Consider the following 10,554-nt stretch of genomic DNA (forward strand, 5'->3'; position numbering starts at 1 on the left):
GTTGAGGTCCCCTCAATAGTATCATTTTACTATTTCCTCCTGTAACATATTTAACTTTTCCTTTAAGAACATGGTTGTTTTACCATTTGTTTTTCATCTGTTTGGTATTGATATTGTGTTATTATCTAGTATACCTTTTAGCAAAATGTAGTTTCCCTTCTCACTTTTATTTAGGTCTATTTTTGCTTTTGCTTTGTCTGTGATCATGTGTTACCTCTTTTTTTAACTTCAGCTGAAGCATAATAGATTTTGCTCTGGCCTCTTCTTTTTACTGTGTTTATGTCTCTGCTATATGGTTCCTTTTTTTAAGGTTAATTAATTCCTTTCACATTAAGAGTTACAATAACAATCTGTATGTCACTCTCTCTCTCTCTTTCTTCTTCTTCTCCTTCTCCTTCTCCTTCTCCTTCTCCTTCTTCTTCTTCTTCTTCTTTTTCTTCTTCTTCTTCTTCTTCTTCTTCTTCTTCTTCTTCTTCTTCTTCTTCTCCTTCTCCTTCTCCTTCTCCTTCTCCTTCTCCTTCTCCTTCTCCTTCTCCTTCTCCTCCTTCTCCTTCTCCTTCTCCTTCTCCTTCTCCTTCTCCTTCTCCTTCTCCTTCTCCTTCTTCTTCTTCTTCTTCTTCTTCTTCTTCTTCTTCTTCTTCTTCTTCTTCTTCTTCTTCTTCTTCTTCTTCTTCTTCTTCTGTTTCCTAACCTCCCTCCCTCTCCTTCCATATTGTCCCTCCTCAAGTGTTTTGCTCCTGACTTCATCTGCCTTCCCTTCTACCACTCTCCCTCTCTTGCCATCCCCCCCTGCTAATTCCCAATGAATGTGGATGTTTTTTTCCTCATTGAGCCAATTCTGATGAGACTAAGGTTCAAGCATTGCCCTTCACCTTGTCATCTTCCCCTCCACTGTAAAAGTTCTTTTGTGCCTGTTTTATGTGAGATGTTTTTCCTTATTCTACTTTTATTGCTCCCTCCTTATATTGCATTCTTGTTTCTCAACCCTTAATCTTATTTTCAGGTATTATCCCGACATATTCAATGTATACCTGTGCCCTCTGTCTACATTGTTGCATTCGTCCTTCATTTTAGAAGAGGACAATGACATCAGAGAAATGATGACATGACTTGCACTTGACTTTGCTTTGAGTGAGGGAGGGCTGTGCAGGTCACCAGTCTCACTTTCTCCTCCTGATCCATTCCTCTGTCTATGTATACTCCTTCTAACTCCCCTAATGATGATTAAGTTCTTAAGAGTGAAAAGTATCCACTTAGCAAATACAAATATAAAAAGTTTCACCATATCAAATCCAATATGATTTCTCTTTTGTGTTTATATTTTTATCTTTATCTTGAATCTTGTATTTGATAACCAAATATTCCATTCAGCTCTGGGTTGTTAATCAAGAATGCATGAAAGTTCTTAATTTCATTAAATGTCCATTCTCCACACATACCCAAAGGATTAAACTCAATTTTTCTAGTGAGTGATTTTTGTTGTTGTACTCCTATGTCCTTTGCCTTTAATACTATTATATTGAAGCCCCTTGATCCTTTAATGTAGACACTGGTAGATCTATTATCCTGACTGGGATTCCATGATAATTTAATTGTTTCTTTCTGGCCTCTTGAAGTGTTTTCCCTCTGACCTTAATTCTCTGGAATTTGGCTACAGTATTCCTGGGAGTTTTGCCTTTAAAATCTATTTCAGGAGGTGAGTGGTGGATTCTTTCAATTTCTACTTTACCCTCTTAGTCTGTCTAGGCTATTTTCATTGATAATTTCTTTAAAACTATGGTGTTTAGTTTCTTTTGTTTCTATTATGACTTTCAGGTAGTACAAAAATTCTTAAATTTTCTCTCTTCAATCTAATGTCCAGGTTACATTTCTTTCCAATGAGATCTTCCACATTTCTTATTTTTTAAAAATTCCTTTGATTTTGTTTTATTATATCTTGATGTCTTGTGGCATCATTAGGTTCTTCTTTCCCAATCCTAAATTTTAAGGAATTATTTTCTTCAGTGAGTTATTGTACCTTCTTTTCCACTTGTCCAATTCTGCTTTTTGAGAATTTCCATTCTTCAATTAATTTTTTGTAAATCTTTTCCCATTTGACCAATTATGCTTTCTAAGGAATTCTTGTCTTCAGTGATTTTTTTAACATCTTTTTCTATTTGTCCAGTTGTACCTTTTAAGGAGTTCTTTTCTTCATTGGATTTTTGTGCTTATTTTTCCATTTGGCCTATTCTTTTTTTATGGCATAATTTTCTTCAATAGTTTTTGTACCTCTTTTACCAAGTTGTTCACTCTTTTTTTCATGATTCTTTTGCATCATTTTCCTTTCATTTCTTCATTTTCTTCTTCCTCTCTTATTAAATTTTCAAAACCTTTTTAAAGCTCTTCCAGGGTCTGAGAGCAATTCACATTTTTTTTGAGGCTTCGGATAGTTAATGTCTTTAATTTCATTGTCTATTTCTAAGTTTGCGTTTTGAACTTCCCTGTTGTCATAGTAACTTTCTTTGGTCAGATTATTATTTTTTTTTTTTTGGTGCTTACTTAATTCTTTAGTTTTAATTTTATGTTAAAATTTAACTCTGCTCCTTGGGTGGAGTGAACTCTGTTTCAAGTTTCAGCTTATTGTGCTGCTGTTTTCAGGGCTACCTGAGGGTTTGCAAGCTCTCAGTAATTCCAAGATAGTATTATATAATGAAAGGTTTGATCACTGCTCTCCTGGGCTGAGCTCAGGTCTTTGAGTGACCACAAGCACTCTTTTCTGTCCTAGAACCATGACAAGGATCCCTGCTTCCACTAATATTCTTTCCCACGCTGGGGCTGTGATCCAGAACTCCTAGAACCAGAAAAGGGTCCCTATGATCTTCTTCTAATGAGTTGTCCAACCCCCTTACCATCTGTTGGCTGAGAGTTTCTGAAACCACCACTGCTGATTTGATTGTTCCCAAGGCCTGTTGCTTCCTTCCTTTAGCTTAGCCAACAATGGACTGTGCCCCACTCTTACTCAGTAAGACAGACCTTTCCTTCCATCCATCCAAGTTGTCTTAGGCTGAAAGAATTGTTCTGCATTGTCATTATACTGGTTCTGTTGCTGCAGGATTTATTTTGAGGCATTCTTTCAAATTATTTGGAGATGAATTTTGAAGAACTCTGATGAATGCATTGTTTTTTTCTGCGATATTGACTCTACTTCTTTTTTTTTTTTGACTCTACTTCTTAAAGTAGAAGTATCCCAAGATTCTGGTTATTGTTGATACAATGCAGTAGTTTAATGTAAAATACATTAGTGTTCAATTATAAAATACATTGTTACTACCTATTAGACTATATGTAGGAATACAGGATAATGGCATTATATTTTAAGTCCATTTTTTCTTAACTAATAAATTATATCAGGTGAATTATATTTCTTAATAGTGTGTGCTGATTTAACTCCTAGTTTAAAGTGCAGGTGAAGGCAATACAGGCAATTATAAAATTGTTAATGATGAAAAGATAGCTTAGTCCATATGGTATGAACATCAAACTGGAAGTTTTAGCAAAATTCAGTTTCTATTGAAATTTGTCATATGACCATAGAAGGTTGCTTAACAACACAATGTTTAAATTTCCCAATCTGTAAAATGGATATGATGTTGAATCTCCCTTTTACAATGAAGCTGGTTGGATTGACTGCTCAATGATTGCAAAGTGCATCTAGAATATAGAGTCCTTTACTAAAGTTAAGTATTATGATAATGGCTTAACCTAGGGGAATTTGGCTTCCCTTTTCATCCTGACATTTCATCTGACAAGTGCAGATGGTGTATAAAAAGAATGAGAGGTTCACATGCTCTATCTATCCAGCCTGAAGGCATCAAGAATAGCTTTTTAAGATTCAGTCAGAAATATTCAAAATCTTAGAAAGCTATATATATCTTTTTCTTTGACCCCAGTCTATTTTCCTCAAACTATTAAAAATAGGTTTCAAGACTGATATGCTTTTCTTGCCTGCCCTTTAAGAAGAATTTGTGGATCTTCTTTCCTACCTATATCCCCTCTTTCCACTCCTTTGTTCTCTGAGAAAGACATGAGTTAATGTGTTAGGATCCAGGACCTAGGAATTCAAATTCACTCCTAACTATTCAGAAATCTGTAGACAAGTCATTCCCTCCCTCCTTATTTTTTGGCTTTCTTATCCAATAAAAACTTTGGACTGGCCACTATGCTTCACTGATACATTGTGAAAAAAAGTTGATGTAAGTTTGTAAACTACTGTGAAATAGGAGAAAAGGAATTTGAAACCAGTACAGCATATTGAATCATGCTGTTAAATTGCTTTTGATAACTTTTTAATAGGATCTAATTTGTACATAATAATAGTGTACATTTCTAATGGGGACTTCTAAACAATTGGTAAGGCAATTGCATGTTTTACACATTAACCTTGATTTCCAGAAACTTCAGCCAACTGATAAAAAAGGTTTTTAATCCATTACAAAAAAATCAGGTGGGTTCTGGAGGTTCATTCACTATTAAGCAACCTTAATTGCTGTGAATGCAGTTGAAAAAAGAAAATACTGGAGAGTACAAATGAACGTTGTACCTTGTGGATAAGGTAGCTCCACTATCATAATGTATAGTCTGGTAAATAAAGCATAGCAAACCCTATGAAACACTATGAAAAAAGTCATTTAAAGAACTTCTCTATTTAGCAAAATAGACAATGTCAGTTTTCTGGTGCTGTGACTTTGTTTCAACTCTACTAAGCATCCACTAGATTGGATTCTCACATTGGAGTCTAAAATGCATTACTCTGTGAATTGGAATGTATTAGGCACACTCTGTTGCACTTCTAGATTGTCATCTTTCTGCCTTTCTGAAAATGATTTCTATAGGACTTTACTATCAGGCTCAGGACAACATTTTATAAACAAAATTTAATGAAAGCTTTCATCTGTTTAATTTCATTACCAATCACATTAGTCTTAACACTTTAACTATGTTTGTTGTATGAATAAGTTGAATTTAAAATGTCCAGCATTCTTCAGGGCATGAAATGTTTTAAATGATTACCATAAAGATTAGGAAGGAAAAATATTTATCATCAAAGACTCATCATTTCCAAAAAAGGCTCAATTTCATTGACATGCATTGATTAGTGGATCCCTGGTGTTAGACTGGTCTCTCATTAATAGTTTTTTTTTTCCTTTTACTATGTCTTAGCACCACACCTACTAAACTCTGTGCTTCTCAAAACTAGATATTATTTTAATTAAATGTTTTATTAAAATTACACCACCAAATGAGAATCCAGACAATAATATTTGCATAATAACTCTCCATATTCATATTAATTCCAATGCATCAGGTGTCATAACATTTTTAATTTCTTTCCTCTAAGAGTGTCAAGATTCTATAAATATTTAGATTCTTTTACTTTTCTTCATGTGATCATAATAACCATATACACCATTTTTCTGGTTCATTTTTTCATTTCAAATAATATCATAATTTTTCCAAATTTTTTTATATTTCTCATCATATATGCTTTATTGTATTCCATTACATTAATGTGCCACAATTTATTTGACCTGTAACTCCTCTGCAATTACACAGTTAAATAATTTCCAAGTGTTTTTTAAAACAATTGCATATAATCCTGATATAAAAATCTTTGAACAGACTGTTTTCTTTATTGCTTTTTTTGTATAATTATCAAAGCATAGTTCTAACAATGGAATTAATGGGTTAAAGGGGTCTGATTATTATCACATACTTAGAGATTGCACTATAAAAAAATTCTATCTTTCTCCAGTTCAACCTTAATTGAAAGAATGTATCTATTTTTTTTAACAATCCTGCAAATGTTTGTGTTCTACTACTTTTAATTATTTTTGCTAAAACTGTGATATGCTGTTTCAAAATTGTTTAAATTTGGATCTCTTTGATCACTAATGATGGGAAGAATTTTTTTCCAAGATTTATTAACAATTTCTGTTTCCTCCTTTGGCAAGTTCATATTCATACCTTATGACCATTAACCTACTGTAGAATGGATGCTGGCCCTCCTCCTATTTCTCTCTATATCACTCACTCAGACACAGTATAGTATGTTTCACATCATAAGTGCACAATAAAGTATCTGAAAGCTTGTCACATAGATTTGTTCTGCTAGTCCCCAGAGGGAAGAACTAATAGCAAAGAATAGAAGTTGCAGAGGCATCCCTTCCTCTTTCTCTGTCTGTCTGTCATAAACAAATAAATTGTGTGTGTGTGTGTGTGTGTGTGCATGTGTGTGTATAAATTCTGACAATTCAGGCTGTCTATAAGTTTACTAAGATGACTGATCTTCCTCTGGAATTAGTGCACTCTTTTTCACTGGAAGTTTTCAAAGAAAAACTGAATGATAAATTATCTGTGATATTGTAAAGGGACTTTTGGTTCTGATGGGCTGGAGACTCCGTCTAACTTAAAACTTTTGTACTTGTGTATCTAAAGACATAGATTAATGCTCAGTGGTTGTGAATGAATGTTAAATCTGTTACCAGTAATGGGATGAATGCTATTCAGAGAAATACTTGTTATTATTTGATCTTTGCTACTCAATTTTCAATAAATCATTTTCATATGATCAGTGTCACTAAAATCCACAAAATATTGCAGCCTAATTTTGAATTTAGATAATTTTGGGAAAAACTCAACAATAAAAAGATATGTCTTTTAAAAAATAATATTCGTTAAGGTAATATTGAAGTTGACCTAATTTTCTTCCTGTCTATATAGTTTCATTCCTGACATCTTAAAAACAATAACAAATGGACTTCTTTGATTACAGAGGAAATTTTGAGACCAAGGAAAGGATCTGATTGATTTTTTTGTAGAATCACATCTAAAATATCAGATGTATGTTCTTTTTGCACATAAATTGCTAGATTTCATTTCATTATGTATCTTTGTGAAGTGTAATGGACATCCATTAGAATGTAAGCTGTAACATGTATTAATTTATTTGTTCTTCATTACAACCCTATAAGGTGGGAGCTGTTATTATCTTTATTTTACACATGAGGAAACTGAGCCTAAGGAAAGTTAAGATAAGATTGACAATCTTAATTTTAGAGGAAATTTTCTCACTGGGAGTTCCCTACATTAATGAAATAATCCTCCCTTCCCCTTCTACCATCAAACACTGTATCCTTAGAATTTTCACATTAACTTTAAGAACCCTTGGTCTGACTAGGTTAGCATTTGCAAATGGTCTGTACAGCATGTGTATAAAAATGCAGGATTTCAAAAAAGCAAATTATTTCTGTAAAAATTGAATTCTCAGCCCAGGAACTGGGAACACTTTTGACTCCATGGTTTTCTTTGTTTATGTGTGTTTTTATATTTTTCACTTTCATGACCTGAAGTAGTGACTTACAGCGTGTGAACATGTATATGTATGAATATGTCTATTGAAAAAAATATTGATTTGGTTATTTATATATATGTATATATACATATATTTGTGTGTATACATATATATATATATATGTATATATATATATATATATATATATATATATATACTAGTAATGTTTTTATACTAGCTTGAGTTTTCAGTGATTTTATCTAAGACCCTAAAGTAGTTTATTCTGACAAATTTACCATTTTTCATGAAGGAGCCATTGATTCTGCTCTTTTCATCAGAATTATTGCTTACTGTCTGGTGTCATATCCTGGAATGGGGAGATTTCCTCATGCTTGTGTCTGTGCATTAGGTCAAAATGATTGTTGGGAGGGGGAAATAGATTTATGTAATTCATAATTCAGTAAAATCATTCCACACATAGGGATATTGCCAAATATGTAACTGTCTACATATAACATTAATGCACTCATTTTGTATAATTTTTAACATATGATTCCAGTTTGCTAAAGTTATTTCTCTGGAATTCATTCACCATAGTGAGGTGAAATAGCATTATACCCCTCTCTTAATGATGAGGAGATGAGTCAATTTTAATTTTTCCTCTTAAGTCTTAGACAAAGTCAATAGATGAAGGAACAGAAACAGATTATTCAAGGGAAAGCAAATTTTCATTGACTTTAGTTTTTTTCTAATGCACCTAATCCTAATAATACAACACATCTTCCCTATTATTTTAAATTAACCCTCTTCTCAAATTATTGCTATATGGTATATTATACCCTGCACCAAGAAAATCTACCTACGTATTCAGATATAAGAATTCAGAACAGATCCATAAGCTCATATTACTTTTTCATCTAGAGTCCTGGACCAGAAATTATAAGACAAGATTGTAACTCTTGAACCCTGGAATCTCAGAGTTAGGAGGAATCACAGAAGTCATCCAGTTTATCCAAATGTACATTTTCCATGTTTCAACAATATGAATAGCAGAATGAATCTCCTATAGTCTTCCAAAGCAAGGAGATTTAAATAAATTTCTCAGTGGTACCCATTCCAACTCATTCTCTGTAACTGTTTCCTTCCTTCCTTCCTCCCTTCCTCCCTTCCTTCTTTCTTTCCTTCTCTCCTTCCTTCCTTCTCTTTTCTTTCTTTCCTTTTTCTCTGTCCTCACTAGGACCAATTACCTGATTTTTATTGATGGTGCTAACGGCTGATAATGGTCAAGTTTTATACAGTAAAACACAGATATTAACTATGCTATTACAAATTCTTTTTTTTTTTTTTTGGTCATGGGTCAGCATTTATTATTTAAGATCAAGAACAGGTTATGAAGGGTGTAGAGGCAGAAGGAAGAGGGAAGAAAGGAGGAGACAGGGAGACAAGAGCCTCTCATCTGTGTCTGCTCTAGACAGGGTTGATCCTGATTTCTGAGCCTTGGTCCAGGGCACATGATGAAGCACATGACAAAATGGGGTTCTAGGGGGTCCATGTTTAGGAAAACATTGAGAGTGGCCAGAGTTACACATCTAACCAGAGGTGGGTGTTGGAGTTCTCCTTGGACTGGCAGCACAGCTTCCTTTTAGGAACTGAAGCATCGTGATAAGTTCCATCCTGCTTATTTCAGCTCTTAGAAAACATTCTTGAAAAGTCTTTCTGTTAAAGAAGTCTTTCATCATCTTTCTAACTTCTTGTATTTTGCTTTTAGTTTCTTTGAATATGCGTCCATTTTGTAAGCTGCCTGCTCAAGAGCTGCTACGTGCTTCTCAGTTCAAGTGATCTGATCCAGATAAGGCTGAAGTGCTGCATATTTCTGGTTTAGATCCTTTAGGTTTCTACTTATGTTTACTGCAATATCTTTCATTTCTAGATACTTCAAGCTAGTTAGTGTGTTCATATTTTTCATAAGTTTATAGTCTTCACTGGTGGTTGTCAGCTAGCCTGGCAGTTACATGGCCATTTTGGAGAACATGTCCTGGCATAGCCACGTGACATCTGCCTCAGCAGGCTCCATGACCTCCTCGGCGGTCTCCACTACAGCATCCTCTAGGCCAGGGAAGGGAGAAAGGGGAAGGGATGGAGGGAAGGGGAGGATGAAGAGTCAGATAAGGAGATAAGGGGACTACAAATTCTTATTGTAAAGGAACTGCTCATTAAATTTATAGCACCATTGATGGCCTGTTCAGGATGACATTTTGTGAAGAGTTCTTTAACCCCTTTCAAATCATACAACAATTGGCTACTCCATGTGTAAGATGTTTGTGTGATAATTTCCATTTGCATAGGACCAATGTTTGAAATGTATACTAATAGAAAGAAACACATATGCACACACGTATATCTATGTATATCTATATATGTTACATACACATACATATTTATATATGTGTATATGCACATATGTGTGTATAGGTAGATATAGAGTTTTTTACAAAAATAAAGAAAAATTTTCAGTTTGAATGTTAGCATCTGATCCAAAGAACAATTGAATATATCAGATAAAACCATAATTTCCCTCAGAGCAAAGTTCAATAATCTGACCAGTAATCTTCAAGACATATACTCTAAATCATCAAATATTCAAATCCATATTCTGATTGTCCAATAGATCTATCATCCCATGGTTCTCACAGTTAGGTCAATGATGATGATTTACTCCAATATCAATTTTAAGGACTTACATATATTTGCAAAAGAGCAATTTGAACATAATGTCTTTAGTCTATAAAACACATTAAAATCTTACCCAATAAATAAATTGGAACAATAACAAAAATCTGAATCTATTATTTTCTTCAACTGATTTACTGAAGCACAACTTACTTACTGAATTGAAGATTATATATAAATTGCTACATTATGTTTTATATATATATATGTACATATATATATTCAAGAAAACTACTGTAGGATAATGGCTGTCTATTTCTAAGCATCAGTGCTAAACTGTTTATTTCAGGCTGATTAACTTAATGTGGTAATAAAAGTTTACCTATCACTGAATTTACAATGTTTTTTTTTCACTCTAAATTCCATGTTTATAGAAAAAATAGAAAGATGATATAAATTATGCAATGCATGATTAGGCAAATAGAACAACTTATTTCACAGTAAACCTGAATTTTTCACTATACTACCATATGTCTCTAAACATATCCTTTACA

General features: G+C 33.4%; 1 pseudogene; it reads right to left on the reverse strand.

Annotated features, from left to right (window-relative positions):
* Nucleotides 1–9,065: 9,065 nt before the first annotated feature.
* Nucleotides 9,066–9,422, reverse strand: LOC140526125 (biogenesis of lysosome-related organelles complex 1 subunit 2-like; annotated as a pseudogene).
* Nucleotides 9,423–10,554: the final 1,132 nt, after the last annotated feature.

Source organism: Notamacropus eugenii, chromosome 1, assembly GCF_028372415.1.
Source record: "Notamacropus eugenii isolate mMacEug1 chromosome 1, mMacEug1.pri_v2, whole genome shotgun sequence".
Classification (NCBI taxonomy): domain Eukaryota; kingdom Metazoa; phylum Chordata; class Mammalia; order Diprotodontia; family Macropodidae; genus Notamacropus; species Notamacropus eugenii.